We start from the raw sequence: 14,746 nt of genomic DNA, 5'->3' as shown, positions 1-14,746 counted from the left end.
TTTTAAACTCCATCCTTTTGCAGAATTTGAACATCAGACCAAGTGACTTTTTTTTCCCAGGCCCTGGCATTATTTATCTCTCTGGCAGCAGTCACTGGAAATAGGTTTCCTGATCCCTTGTAACAACTGGTGGAGAGTTGTGTCCTGAAATTAAACCTTCTAATGAAGAGCTTAGGAGGGGAATTTAGCCTGTTCAAAGGCCTTTCCACCTATTTATTAGACACAGCGCTACACAGAAATCAGCAGCTGTCAGACTGCCAGCCAGGAGACAATACAATTCTTTCTGAGCCCCTGACCAATTTTTTTGTTCATCTCTGGAATTGGTTGTTCCTGCCTCTCGCATTCAGTCTCTTAGAATAAAGACGGCTGAATTTAAAACTATAATTTCAATGCAGCTCTAGCTTCTGTGCTGGTAATCAGGACACAATGTACTGCTGAGGATGCACGCTGTATTATGCAACTCATTCAGCCTGTAATTATCCCCAATTCCCCTCCTGTGGTAGCAGAACAGCCACAGACACGTACGTGACTGTTCCAGGCTGTTTGGCTCCTGCTGGTTGTTAACTGCTGAGATAACGAACTCTACTGGTGGTGGTGAGCTGGCCCTCAGGGATAGAAAGGCTTTTAATATTCAAGTTAATTTATTTTTAGGGTTCTTGTGAACACGTCAAATATCCAATGTTTACGGCTAAGAAGTGGGATTTGTACTGTTAGAGTCTTATAATATTCCCTGGTGTTAAGTGCTGAAATGTTTTAAACCCTTCCCTTCCTCTTGGCTTCTTAGTAGAAGTTGGTCTAGGTGGTTGTGTTTTTCAAAGCATTAAGTGGTTCCCATACCTTTTCAGCTGGGGTTGTTCAAAGGTCAACTAAGTGATGGATTAAAGGAAAAAAAAAAAAGTTACGTTGACTGAAACTGTCTGCTAGCTGTAGGGAAATGCAACTGCAGTAATAGGGATGGCCAGAACGACTCGTTTGACTTGCAGAGGCAGATCCCATCCAGACAGTTGTTCCCATCATCATCATCCCATCCCATCAGTTGTTCTTCTACTTCAGCCTGGGATGCGGCACTATTCCTTGGAAAGCCCCAGGGCCAAACCCAGCCCCCTTGTCCTACCTGGGAAGGAAGGAGACAGGCAAGTAAGCAGGTATCTGGCAGGGGCTTCCTTGAGCAGCCGTACCCACCACCAGTACAGAAATAGTACTGTTGGCACAGGCAAGTGGGGACAAAAGACCAGACATGCCATTCTGTGACCTTTTGTCCTGCAGCCTCTAGTCTGGTATGTTTATCATGTCCTCTACCGTTCTACTGGTTTTCATGCTATAAATATGCCAAGTACATCAGCCTGTTTCTTTGAGGGGAAAAAACAAAAATAAAAAACCCCAACCAAACACTTCCTTTCAACTATATCCAAAGATGATGATGTCAGAGGAAGCCTTACTTTCCTTGAGGGGCTTTGGATCAGGCCATCAGTGTGTGGTATGTAGGGCCTCCTCTAACTTGTTAAATAGCAAAACTGATGCATGGGAGAGGTGGGAAGTGCAGGCAGTACTAAGAGAGATGAACGCACCCTTGTGTAATTCAGGCTCCATGAAACTCCGAATTTTTTTCTTCAGCGTTCTGAAATATCCAGCCTTATTGATTTCCATTTTTCCTGCTGTGTTTCCAAGTTATGAAATAGGAGCCATTCTGTTACTTCAGTCAGTGGCTCATCACAGATTTCTCGCTGTACAGTGTTCCTGCTCCTCGGAGAGCACGGTTCCGCAAGCGGGAGGACCCTTTCCTAGGAGGCAGGAAGACATCACTTTATGCCTGAAGTAATTTACCCCCTGGAATCGGATGACATTTTTCTTTCTTCAGAACATGTCTCCCTGCCACAGAGCAATGGAGAGCTGAACTGGTGCGTAAGACATCCACAAGCAGTGGTTTTCTGACAGTTCCAGCTGAAAATTTTGGGGATGAATTTTAAGCCTTGAAGGTTGTGGGTATGTTCAAGTCTACACTCTTTTGCACTGACTAAGCAAAGTATAAGGCCACCCTGACATCTGAACCAAGATGTGTCCTCACAGGTTCTGAGACCCTGTAACATTGGGTTAGATTCTGCTTTCATCTATATTTGTTGAAATTGTATGTAATGACATTGCAGCTACCAGCTAAATCTTTGCTGGATGTAATTGAAGTTAGTACATGAGCCAGGATGTTCTCAATGGGACTTTTACCTTTTTTCTTATACTTACTCACAACGTGAAATTGTTTCAGTATCAAGAATGTGGTCCAGAACTGTGGTGTTATGAGTACATAAAACATAGAATAATTCTTACCTTAATTCATGTTTTTGAAAAACAACTGAAGCACAGTGCTGTTAGATAGTTAAGCTTTGTGAGACACTTAAAACACAGTTTTAAAAAATTTGTATTTTTACTCTGCTTTTTATTACTGAAATGTGTCAAGGCTATAGAGGAAAAAAGCAATATAACAGGAATTTTCACTGTAGCAAATCTTCTTTGAAACAGAAATAGTACTACAGTAGTTCTTAAGCAGAACATACTGACTTTGGTGGTGAAATAATTTTCAGGTAACAAAATATTAAGCAAATTATTGTACCATTGAATCATGATAAACATCAATAAAATGCCACTTTAAAATTGTTAAGTGAGAGGAGGAAGCAAAACGCATTTCAACCTCTTGAAAGAGATTTTCTTATTTCTAAAAGTAACTAGGTGCTGGGATCAGGCTTTGGTAAGACTCATTGGCTGTAGAAGATGAGAAGAAATTATTTACCTGCTTTTGTATCTCAGATGCATCCCATGCATTTGGCACATTCGAGCTTAACTCTGCACAAATGCAACCCTATCCAAAATTTCAGGAATCCAGTGAAACAGAGTTTCATTGATGTCCTCCAACTTCTTGACCTGAATTTCATCCAAATATAGCTGCTGAACTGTAACCAGTGGTACTTGCCTGCTAATAGGAAAAGTGAGTTTCTCCCTTTGTCACCCCAGACTTGAGTCTCAGTAAGTTACTATCGAAGTATATTGTTGTTAGGATTTCCAAAATAAATGAGATGGGAGAAGATAACCTGTGCTTGAATGTATTGCTTCAAGTATCTACAAGGAAGAAAATTTCATGGAAGTCTGAATTATTGCTTCACTGCCTTAAAAAAAAAAATAAAAAATCAACCAAACCTGTCAAGAGAGTGTAAGTATGAACTCAGCAAGGACTCCCCTCCACACACTCCTTCTGTGGTTATAATTATGGTGTTTGGCCTCTAAATCTCTACGTGTTCCAGCATGATGATGACTGGAATAATAATAGTTGAAAAATCTGATGTTACCTAGCAATGATGCAGTTTATGCCTTAGCAATGTGTTCTAATGTTATGCCTAATAAAAAATGACAAGACTTGCTTTAAGTCTTAATCCATCAGCAACACTATAATCTACTCAGGTGAGTGGTATTTTCTTTCTTTCACAGATAAATAGCATAAAAATTGGATCATTTGGAGAAACTTTGAAGCAATGTTCTTGGAACAGTTACTGCATATGTCAGTTTCCTTTAGTTTTCCATACCTGGCTCAGCTTCAAAAAGTGCCTCTTCACTGAGGAATTTCAGGTTATCATAATTGGAGATGACTTTTCTTTGAAGAGAGAGGTCACCTTTTCTTCTCTGTGCTGAGAAGAGGGTGCACATTGGGGACTAGGAGACCAGTTGTGGCTTTCACTGACAAGTTTGACCTCTGTGTGGGCCCGTGGCCGGGGTGGGGTGCGGGGTATTCATGCTTTTTCGTCCCTATTCCTTGCTGTTTAGTTGGTCAGCACTCTGGGCAAGGACTGCCAGCTCCCACGCACAAGCAGTAGTGCAAAATGGAAATGCAGCAGCAGCCAGAGCTTTGTCAATGGTGGTCATTTATTTATGGTTGATGGTGAGAAGATATTGAATGGAGAGAAAAAATATTTGCTCAGTGTCTTCATGCAGGGATGGCTCCACAGCAGAGCCAGTAATGGTTAAGTGTTGTCTGAAAGCAGGAGGGGAAGAGGGACAGTCTGCCAAGGACAGGATGAGCATGGTGCCTTTGCTCCTTTTCCACCATAAATGGTGTGTTCAGATGCCCTGGGCTTTTCCCCACTGGTGTAGCAGAGGCGTGAAACTTGGTTTCGTGCACAGGGACATAGACCAACAGCTTGCAAATCCAATGCAAGACATAGCATATTTATTTCTTTCCTCCAAAAACCATTGCACTGGTTGGAAAATATGAATGTGATGAAACTGTAGAACCTGTTACATTTGGGTTTAGCCACTGATGGCATTGTTTCTTAAACTAAAGCCATGGACAGTAACGTCACATGTCACCAGTGTGATTTAGTCACTGTAGAGCTCCAGCTCCTGTTATTGGTTCCTAGAACTAAAAATGTAATTTTAGACAAGCATATGAAAGGTCAGTTAATTTTCCGAAGCCTTAGTCTTGAAATATCTATATTTATTTGACCTTCTAGTTCAGTCAGAAGTGGCTTGAGTACAAACTCCTGCTAAATGAATGCTGCCTATTGATTTCACACAGACTTACACCAGTTCAGATATATTTAAAAGGCATTCCTTCAGCTTTCTGAGGCCTACAAATTGAAATATTGTAAGGCTGCCAGGTGTGGGTTACTTGGACAAGATATTGCAAATGGAAGTCCTTTGGGTGGATGTTTCTTAATACATAATATTTTTCATGTGGTAAAGTCAGATCCTGGGTTAGGTGTCCTATACCTGGGGCAATATGGGCCATCAGTTGTTATCCTTGACTCAGTTTTTATTTCTGCGTTTCTGTTAGAACAGAGCTGGTAATGTTGAAAAGTCTCTGAACAGCTTCATTCTCCTGGTTGAGGGGGAGGGAAAATCAATTTTTCCCACTTTAAACATGTAAATAAGGATTTTATAGAAACCTAGAATCATTTTGGTTGGAAAAAACCTTTAAGATCGCGTACCATCATTAACCTAGCGCTGCCAAGTCCACAATTCTTATTGAATTTTCCGTATGCAAAAGATGCTGGTTTTCTGGCATGCTCCTTTGAGCACAGGATCTTTGCATGGCATCTTCACGCTTTCTGAGAAGTGACTGGGTATCAATGGCAAAAAGGTAAACAAAGTATTTAGGATGCTCGGTGTTGTACTTAATCTTGTATACTGTGTGTGGAGCTGACTGGTTAGAGTAAAACGAGTGACATTAAGGCCAGTATGTAGTAACTAGGAACTTGATAAAATAGTTCTGAAGCACATGATCTCTGTTTGTTTGTTTTCTTTAAACTGTTTAATTCAATGAGGTTTCTAACTGCTGTTACAGCAGTAGTTGCAGTCTATTTAGTCTTGTATTTTTAGTATAATTATTGCTTCCTGAATACAACCATAAAAATCTACTTATTCTTTTTCTCCATTTCAATACGTGACTTTTAACCTTTTCTCCAATGACTCACTTCAAAATCGGAACAAAACGTTGTGTCTATTTATTTCATTCCTTTGACTTTTGGAGTCTCAGTAAGAATTATATTTTATGCTTCTAAAAATTATAGGCTGTTTTCCTCCTATCTTTAATCTATCATATTATGGCTTAGTCAGTCATTCTTTACATCCATTACTATAATCCATTTTTCATCAATTTGTCCTGAATACAAGGTAATTTACTCAGTTATCCTTCTTCCAGTTCAAGTTGTCTCATTCACACAATCTAGACAGTCTGACCAGCACATGGACAATAGTTGCCTGGATGACCTCAGCACAGGTTTTTCCCTTTTTCCCTTCAGTATCTGCAAGGCTAGAAATAAAGGACTGTGAAATCCTGCAGGAACTGCCCTTACTGATAGCTTTGTTTCCTGTCTGCCATTTGGAGGTATTTGTGTTTCTTCCACGGCAGCACAGACCTGTTGGTCATGAAACACCTACAGATGACATCCTGAACCTGTGCAGTCCTTAAAATGGCTGTGAGCTCCAGATCCAGACAACTTTCAGTACCATTTTCTGAAGTGTTCAAGTAGGTCTGCTTGACATTTTGTCTGGTTTCTTTGTCTGTGTGTTTGTTTTTGTTTGTTTTCTGGTTTTGTCTTGGTGGTTTTTTGTTGTTGTGTGTGTTGTTTGTTTGTTTTCTTTATGCTTTTGAGGTTTTGAGGTCTTGTAATCACTTTGTTTAGCATGGGGGTTGGTTTGTTTGTTGTTGTTTTCAAATCACATTATAAAATACATCTTCACCCTTAGAACTACATATCTCAAAGACAGACTTAAAATTGAATTTAATAAGGCACTTATTGAACAGTATGTTTGCCAGATACTACAATATTATTAAGCAAAGCTAATGATGTTTGTTGGTTCAGTAATTTGTACATTATGCTGTAGCAACTCAGTAAAGTTTTTGTGGATTTTAATATATGGTAAACAACCACTGTTTTAGTGTGTCAGACTGCTAGGTTTTCTACTGCTTAGAGGCCAGCAAGGGCTGTGAGAGCAGAAATGTGGCATTCACACTTCAGTGTTTTAATGAGGCGTTGGAAGTCATAGAACCATAGAAAGTGTCCAGAGATGTCACTGGATGCCTGTCTGCAAGGTAGGAGTAGGCTGGTCAGCTGGAGAGGTGTGAGTTGACTCCAGACTGGGACTTCACAGTGCAAAAGATCCTGTGAAAATGGTACTCTTAAAATTTTGTGAAATAGCTCTGCTGTCAAGAAAGTGTCCCTGGTCTTTTTGTTCTCAGAAGAGATATGTAAAAGAGAGGATATGCTGGGAGCTACATGTTCACTGTATCATTTTGGAAGAAACGTAATTTTAGGAAATGAGCAAAAGATTAGATCACCTAATTAAATACCAGGCAGGTAATGTTCAATTTGCTTTGCTCTGTTATGAGCAGGCTTTGAAGGTAACACTCTGAACATTCATATAGACTCTTTAAATTTGATTTGTGGCCTGGCAGAATGAACAGAAGAGTGTGACCAGTATGGGCTTGGTATAATGATGTGTTTGGGCACAAAGCGGTATTTTCCAAAGCACCTCAGTGACTCAGGAGCCTTAGTCTCACTGTAAAGGATGGTTTAAGCAAATGAACTCTCACATATGTGGACTTCTAAATGAAACCTGACTTCTAATTGCTCGATTACCAGATCTACAAAGTTTGTTATGATTTTCAAGAATACATTACTAGTCAGGATGCCTACTTCTGTTGATTTAAAATTATGTCCTTCTCAATTATTCTTGCTGTTCTCCTTAGATTTTATGCTACCTACTAAATAATTTTACTATTTTGTTAAATTTCTTCACAGTGTAAGAGCATTTTCTTAACATACTTGTTCCCAGGAAAGATTTTGCATTTTGCTCTCCATTTCCAGAACAAATAAAACAACCCTTAGATTGTCTCTTTGGAGCTCCTTATCATTTTAATCTGTGCATTTTAAGATTCACAGAGAGTATAAGATATTTAAAAGTCCTCATTATTCTGTGTTTGTCAGCTTTGAACTGTCTTTGCCATTAGCGTCTAAATGATCTAAGTCTTTTTATAACTGACTAGAGTGTTCCTCATTTACTATTCCCCAGGCTTTAACACCATCAATTTATAAGCACTTCTTAATTTGCTTCCCGTTCTAGTGCTTTTTGTATTCTGAGATAGCTTTCTCCCTCTGTCCTGCCACTTGTAATATTGTAGGTATTTACTACTGACCTTGAATTAGTGTTTAAAACAAACAAAAGCCACCAAAATAACAAACAGCTCCTCTAATTTTTGATTAAAAGAACCTTTGTCGTTTTCTTTATATCATTGTACAATGAAGTATATGATTGTTTCAGATACGAATCTTTTTGCCATCTTCTGCCTCCAAATTTCTCCAAGTTCCTGGGGCTTCTGCTGGCCTTGCCAGCAATACAACTACAATTGCAGGAATGCTGTTGAAGATCACTCACTTATGCAAAGCTAGCCTAACATTCCTTTCAACAAGTTGCTATCACTCCTGGACTAGACCTACATCCTGTTGTAAATGCTGTTATCAGGTCAGTCAATGTGGTCAGGGAGAAAGCAGTGGTGATGAGCAAGTAGAATATGTTTGGTGTTACCTGATCAACTCTCCCTGCCTTTCTGCCTCTTTTCTTGTGTCTTCACAAGAGTTACTACTCTCCTCTGGGAAAGAAAGCTTTCCCTTAGGTCGACAAATATATGCTAAACTAAGACAAACAATATTTTCTTCCATCCCTGTCTGGATTCCGTTGCTGAAAGATAAGATCTTGCCAACGCTAGAAAGATAAAGGCAACATTCAGGAAGGACCTCAGTGAAGGATCAATGGTTTTTATCCACCGTAAAAATGGGCTATCAATGAACACCACAGATCACAGGCTGCTGAGTTTGATACAGGGGCATCTGGATTAAAAAGAGGAAAGGACCTTGTGAAGTGGTACTGCAGTTCTCCGGCACCTGATGGGAGGAGAAGCCACTCTGGAGCATAGATGTGAACCTTTTGGATTAAAGTCAACCTTTGAAGCTAGGTGACATAGTGGTCTCTTCTAATTCAAACTCTGAAATCTCAGTAGACTGTGAAGATAACGGTGAATGTTTACTTTGCCACCAAGTTGGGCAGCGTTTTACATTGCTATGGTGTTACTGTTAATTGCCTCCATCAGGAATAAGAGATGTTACAGGAGCTAAACAAAGAGGTGAGTCCTCACCCTGCAGAGTGATGTAAAAAGTGATGTACAGAGGGAGTGAAGTAACACGGATCATGACAGGACAGGGTGGGAGCTGCTGGGGATAGTGGAGCCCAAAGGCAAAGCTGACAGCTCTTCAGCTGCTGAATTGACAGGGTGGCAGTGATTTGTGTTTATTACAGCCGAAGGTGTTTTTGTATTTTTCCTTATTTTGGTCAGCATAACTTTTTTCTAACACACAACCATAAGTTTCCGAACACTGAGGAAAGTTGCATGATAATTACTAGTAATGCTGCAGTAAATACTCTTTTGTACCAGTTTAAGGATTTTGCTGCTTGCAAAAATACACTAGGAATGACCAAAATGAAGTCAAAAAAAAAAAAAAAAAGGTGAATTTTTCGTGTATTCCCACCCTCCAGATAGCCCTCAATAATTTATCTGTAGGAAGGAGATACAGTATACAAAACTGCAAATAGTGGAACTGTCCACTAATTCTTAAGTGATCCCAGTTTCTTGACAACCTTCTGATTAAACTTTCCTCCTTCCTCTTTTTCAGCTCAATTTAAATCAAAATATTGACAGAAACAATTTCTGAGAGGAAAATGGAAAAGTTCATAGGGTAGTTGAAGTTGCATAGCCTTTCCCATTAATGTGCTTGGGTGTCTGTTCTATTTATGTATTACTTATCTTGCCCTGGAGGTGTAAGATGAATAAGATCTGTAAGACATTCCCACCAGACTTCTTGTGTATTGTGAAGAAGCAATATTCCAAATAGGACCAAGTTTCACACAGCAGTTTAACGTGACAGGTTCACAATTACAGTTGTACAAAAATAAAATACTGTCAGAAAAGACACGTATTCCACTTATGTGAAAGCTATTTGGATGATCATCAGAGCTCTGTAAATGGAACCATCAGAGCTGTGTTTCCAGCTCTGGCAAAGAGCTTTTCTTTGCCCTTGGATCAATCACTTCACCTCTCTCTGTCTTCATTTTTACACCTACCTCTCTTTGCTTTGTTATTTTGGTGAGACACATTGGTGCTGGGACTACCTGCTTGTGTTTACACCCACAGTGTGATCCTAGCTCTTCAGCCTTTGCTTTGACCTCTCGGCACAGTGCTAGTGGAAACAGTGAAAAGTCACACCTTCCCTTTCCATGGGGCTGCAGGACTGCTAATAAGCAGCATCCATCCTCACGTCAGCATCCCTGTGAGATGTAAGCCAGTATCCCTGAGGTGCGAAGTGGCGTGCACCCAGTGTTGTTACCACCTCCAGGCCAGGGTGTGTAAACCAAAGATGCAGTAGCACCATGGAATTAAACCTCACACCTTTCAAAGAGGAGCCTGTCCTGCTGCAGGAGCACAGATCAGCTCCTGAGAGGCAGAGCAAGCAGTGATTTACCTCCTTGAAAACATCCCTTTTATTTTTAAAAACGCAAAAAAAAATAAGAAGGCAGTAGAATAGATATGGCTGTAGCTGGTAAAATCAAAACCACTGGTAGGTGAAGCGTATGTTTGCTCAACCTGCAGCTACCCTGTGTGGCCCATCCTGCAGCCTCCCTGCTGGAGAATGGCCATTAACAATGTCCCCTCCAGCTCACATGAAGTGAGTTGATGGGAGCAAGGCTGCGTTGCCAGGAACAAGAGCAACAAAGAGTTCTGCTGAATTTGGTGCTCCTACTTCCCTCTGAGCAGTGATCCATACAGGAGCAGGTTTCTTCTTTGCTGGCCCATCCTTTGGGAGAGCAGAAAATACTCCTCATGAGCCAGTGCCAGAAGAGGGTGTTTACCTCACCAACATCATGGTTGAAGAAAGGAAAATACTTGTTTTGGCAAACAAGCCAAGGATTTCAAAGAGAAAGCACAAGGATGTGTAGCAAGCTCAGTTGTTATATTTCTCCTTACTGGTAACTGCAGTATGACACGATCACTGGGCTGAATACTACTCCCAATAAAGCACAAATATCTCCACTAGAAGCAACAAGGTTACTCCAGATTTATGTCAATGTTCCCAGGAGATTACTGTGTTTTTCAATCATCTTTAAGAACGATCACTGCAATGCTACTGAGCTCATAAAAAAGATAAAATGTAAATATTACTGAAGCCTAACATGGCACAGGCATCAGTGTGATATTAAGTTTGTTATCAGTAGCCTCTCCAAAGATTTATATCTGTTTATCAATGCTTTTGCTAAATTAAATACATAAAATCTTTACATGAGACATAACAAAAAGTCATGAACAATATCAGTGTTTAGACAGTATTAGTGACATTCAGGATGACAAACTGTGTAGGAAGCTGGTTGTCAAAGCCCTCTGATAGTGAAAATGGCTCCGTTCACAGTATGAAGATATTACTTGCATCTCCTAAGGTCTGAAAGGCTGCTAAAAAAAAAATCTCTTCTATATGTTGTATTTACATTAGAGGCCTTGGAACACCACTGAGTTGCTCAAAGTTTTGTATCTAGTGCTCTGCTAAGGGTATGTGGGAGCAGTCCAGACTTCCCCCTCCACCCACTCCCCCAAGAAACAAACAAATGAAAAATCCCAAACCTGAGCATCTGCAACTGTGGTTTTGTTTTTTCTCTTAGCATAGCACTGAACACAAATCAGTGTTCAGCATATTTTAAGAGGAATCTGATAATCTGGTAATAAATTCAGAATCTATTAGTATTTGAGAATTACTACAAAAGGCTTATTCCCACATGTGCAAGTATGCTCTGTCAAGACCTGAATCTGCACATCATCTATCCTGAATTAGCTGTAAAAAGGGAAAGCCTGAGAATTGAGATGATGGTCTAACAGAAGCAAGAGACCCATAAAGGCTTATTTTTCATTTACTTTAGTACGGTTGGAGATTAGAAAGTTCCCAAAAGCGCAGGAACTAATATTGTGGGTTAGGGAAGGGATTTAGGTGTTTAAGTTCTCTTGGTTTTCATGGGAGATTGTTACCTCGTCATCTTTGTACATCAGCACTAAGGCGCTATGAGATGTCCCCCTTTCCAAACAAATCCAGCGGATGCACAGGCCAGGTGGGTACCTGATCCGAGGTGTCCATGTGCTACCTGGAGAGGTGAGGGGGACATGGCCAGCAGCATTCACTGAGTCTGTGGTAGGACCTGCACTGCTTCTGGGATTGACAATTGACTTGACACCTCGGGTGAGTAAGAGTTAAGCCTGAGCGCAGTATGCTGAGGGGTCTGGTTTCTGTATGAACATGAAGGTTATCTCCATGACAGAGTTAGTGCAGGAGAAGCTGTAAATACAGCTGTTACTCTGAATTGTGTTTTGGAAGCATTACTCAAAGTTGCAGTGCAAAAGATGTTCGGAACCAGATTTTTCCTGCTGTCCCTGTGGCTCGTTAGCAGCAGCAAGGCTATTTTTTCATATTTAGCCAGGGTTGTTGCTCAGGGTCTGTGGAACATGCCTATTGAATCAGAAAGATAGAGACAGAAGAGAATTAGAGGGAAAACAGCATGATGTGCTCTGCCAACCTGCAGCTGTGACCTTCTTGTTTACTGTATTTTTTTTTTTTTTTTAACATTTGTTAAAAGAATGAAGCAGCAAATCACCAACAATAACAGAAAAATCAATACCAGTCTCTGCTTCTTTTGTGAGATCTGGAACATGGCCTCAATCTGTCAGACTGAATTACAGAGACTCTGGGTGTCAGCAAGGGCTCAAACAAATAGACCTGCCATGCTGTTCATTGATAAAAAGCTTAGGTCTGTGCCAGTGTCGCCAGCACTGCTGCCTCCAAAAGGCATGGAGGAAACACCAACCTTTCAGATGAGAGCCAAGTTATGGAGCGATGAATGTGTTCACTGGCACTTTGCATGTAAGATTGCACTAATCTCTGGAATAAAAAGAATAAACAAACAGTTTGACAAATACAAGACTCCGGGGCATTACCTTGCTAATGGATGTTAAATCAAATGGATGTATTTGAATGGAAGGTGATATATCAACACAGGAATGTCATCCTAAAATAGGCCATTGATCCGCTAGCTGAGAATCCAGTCTCTGACAAAGGTCAATTCATCAGAGAGAGGAACAACCTCTTCCAAACTCATCATTTTCCCAGGCAACAGTAAAAGATTGGAGCAATATAAAAACGAAAGCTTCCTCTTGACTCCAGATGGTAATTAGTTTATACCCTGGAGCATGAAGATTAACATCCTATATCACTTTTAATTTTGTCAGTGGATCTTAAGCTACTGCAATGAGCTTTTTAATCTTTGAGTAATATACCATGTACTATTCATCTTACAAGAAGGAGCTGGTGGTAAAGTCCAGCATGGTCTTTGTACTGTTCCGCTGCCACTTCGGCAAACAGCCCAGCCAGGATAGCCGCTCATGCCAGTGGAGGACAAGGACTGTACCCAGGAGTGCTGTCAGGAGTAGCTCCAGGGAAATCAAAAGTTAGCATCAGGGATTTATAAGCTCAGAAATAAGCTTACAAGAGGAGCTGAACATAACTATTACACTCGCTATGTGTGGGGATTAGATCATCTTTGATTTTCTTATTTAAAGATACTTGACATCATGATGTGTAGCACAGTGCGGTTTTCGGAGTACCAAAGGCTGCATGGGTGAGTTTGTATGGCAAACTGCAACCCACAGAGCAGTGCAAACCTGGGGCTGTGTGCTGTGCAGAAGGCTGCCCTGCTTCCAGATTCCCCTGGCTTTTGTATGCTGGCAGGTGGGGGCTCAGCACCCACCTTCGCTGCCCCTCTTGCCCCATCCTGGGGTGGGCAGTGCCCCATGCCCCTGTGCCTATTGCTCCCATGTGCCCCAGTTCAGTGAGGCATTGCTGACTTGCCCCAAACATCATTCCTGCTGTGGGATAGACAAAATTGCCCATCCTGCTCCAGAAGTCCACCCAGATTTCTGAAGGCCTTCAGCTTGTTGACTGTGCATCTTGCTGTTCCTTCCTTGGCCTCTCCCTTTTCTTTATGTTTCTTGCCCCCACCTGCTTTTCAAACATCTTATTCTAAACCTTCTTCTTTTAAGAGCCTTGTTAAGGCTAGTCCTGCCAGACAACAACCAACAGCTCCTGTAAGGACCTTGTGCAGAACAATACCTCCTGTTCCACCTTATCTTTTGACTAAGATGTTCCCTTTATTACTGTATTACAGAATACGCTTTGAGGATATGGCTATCGCTAGAACCCATGTGAAAAAAGGAACAAAGAAAATATGATCTCGTTCTTCCTCAGCTCCGAGTAGGCAGCAGCTAATTTCATAGGCTGGCTATAAACTATGTTCAAAGAGGAAAAGCCTTTCCTTTAATCTGAATCAGCCTTTCTAATTTCATGAAACATCTTATTTTTGTCCTCTACTATTGGTAGAACAGGGAAATCCAAAGGGCTTTCATTGTATTGTTCATTATTTCAGATGCCTTTGTCACTCTACATCTATTTATGCAGCAATGAAATATTATTAATAAGGGAGAAGTCTATTGTTGAGGAGACGTTCTGACTGCAGTAGACACATTACAAGCTTAACCACATACACTATTTGTTATTTGGACCAACACTAGTACCTGAGGAAACAGTGAGGAGCATACTGCTTCTCTGGATGAGAATAAGCTAAAGCCATAAAGGAGGCAAAGATGAACATTCAGGAAGGAAAAAGATTCTGCATTTTAGGATTGTACTTCCTTCTATACCAAATGCCCTCTGTTTTACCTTTCTTGTTTCAACTCTCGGTGTAGCAGCAGTGCCATGTAAAGGTTTATTCTTGCAGTATTCTCATTTTCAAGACTCTTATGATAATGTTTGCTCTTGTAAAGTACAAAAGCCTGGGTGATTTCTCATTCAACAGATCTCGACAGGTCTCTGAATTTCTGTGTGACTGAACCAAACCTGAATTTGCAACTTTCATTACTGCCCTGATTCAGCTTCCCATGAAATCAGCTGGAGTCCTTCCATTTAAGACAGTGTGACCACTTAGGGGCTAATAGGCTTGTATAGATTTGTACTAATTTGCTTTTTGGGTAGCTTCATTAGAAATGTTTTTACACAAATGCAAGAAAGGAAACGACTAGATATTTAAAGTAATATGTGACAAATATATAGTTTCTACTCCAAGA

Source organism: Patagioenas fasciata, chromosome 9, assembly GCF_037038585.1.
Source record: "Patagioenas fasciata isolate bPatFas1 chromosome 9, bPatFas1.hap1, whole genome shotgun sequence".
Taxonomy (NCBI): domain Eukaryota; kingdom Metazoa; phylum Chordata; class Aves; order Columbiformes; family Columbidae; genus Patagioenas; species Patagioenas fasciata.
Note: the sequence above shows the minus strand (reverse complement) of the source record.